Genomic DNA, 1,382 nt, shown 5'->3' with positions numbered 1-1,382 from the left:
ATATGTTCCAAAATACAGTTTCCTAGATTGCTACAAAAGAAAGCATATCCAGTAAGAAATTTAAATCATTAAATATATTTCACTAGTACATACAGAAGGCCAAGCAATTAATATTTAGCCCTGGAATGTGTACCATGTCTTTCATTTTTTCTTATTGAAGGCTCAATCCAGCACTTTGTATAGGCTATGTACAACAGGCAAAGTTCAGTGTTCATAGAAGTCTGACATTAGCTGCTTCAATTTATAGCTGTGGTAGTTTGTCCACAGGGGTGTCAAATTTGAAGTCTGTAGGAAACAGATCTGGGGCCTAAGGATAGATTAGTCTGTAGGACTGTCTGTAACACCAGCAATATCTCCAATTTCTTTTTGGGTCCTTTACTTAGCTGATGCCTGTGAGGCCATGTAAATGGCGGCTCCTGCCACAGATATCGGGCTCCTTCCAGGAACCAAGTCCAACTCCACAGCTTTATGGGCTATATGTGTAGCTGCCATCTGTACTTGTTTAGGAAGGCAAAGGTTGGAACAAAACCTGGACATGAAGTCCCCAGTTGTAATCAAATCCACACTGGTTTCTAAAGCTTTCAAAATAAGTTTAAAACATCGACCAATTTCTTTCTTAGAAATTTGTGATATAGCACGTATTTCTTTAAATGTCCTAGGAACTCCTTCCTGTCTGCAGGCAATATAGAGACAAGCAGAAGCTATGGCATCATTAGCCCTTCCCTTCAGGCTCTTCTGTTCATATGCTTGCTTGAATAGATTATTTGTTCAACCAACTATATTTCGAGGGAGGTTGATTCTGTCTGCCATGGTAGTGATTTCTTTGAATGCATTCATCATCGCCCGATCAGAACTACTTATGGTTCTCCTATTCTGGTACTTAGAATTACCACATTCATCCAAACTTGCAGCTCCTGTACCCTTGCCATTCATAGTAGACAAATCTCCATCACTCAGAAGAGGATTCTGAGAATCTCCACCTCGAGATGGATCTTTTGTTGCTACAACCAGACCACATTCAGGACAGATCATATCACCAGCTCTGTAGTCCTCCACTAAGATCGCATCTGGATGGTTTGGACATGTGACTCTTGGAAGAGCATCCAAACGGCTGGTAGACGCCATCTTCATGGACACTGCGGTTCCAGCCACCAGGTACAACAGACGCAGTGCAGACACGAAGAGATTGTATAGTCCTAGTTTTTAATATTGAGTTTCTGGGATTTAACATAAATTCTTAGGATATATAAACTTATTTCATATAAACTGAGACTGTTTATTTCTTGTTTTATAATTCTTATTATTCTAATTGATATATTTTGTCTAACTGTATTGGCTAATGCCTCCAGAAAGTGTTGATCCTTAACAGGCACTGGTTCCTT

General features: G+C 39.7%; 1 pseudogene; it reads right to left on the bottom strand.

Annotated features, from left to right (window-relative positions):
* Positions 1-241: 241 nt before the first annotated feature.
* On the bottom strand, positions 242-1,142 carry LOC101324983 (transcription initiation factor IIB pseudogene; annotated as a pseudogene).
* Between the last annotated feature and the right edge of the window lie 240 nt (positions 1,143-1,382).

The sequence above is a fragment of the Tursiops truncatus genome, chromosome 4 (assembly GCF_011762595.2).
Source record: "Tursiops truncatus isolate mTurTru1 chromosome 4, mTurTru1.mat.Y, whole genome shotgun sequence".
In the NCBI taxonomy this organism is placed as follows: Eukaryota; Metazoa; Chordata; class Mammalia; order Artiodactyla; family Delphinidae; genus Tursiops; species Tursiops truncatus.
The sequence above is the reverse complement of the archived record's forward strand: the minus strand, read 5'-3'. Positions and strand labels throughout refer to the sequence as shown.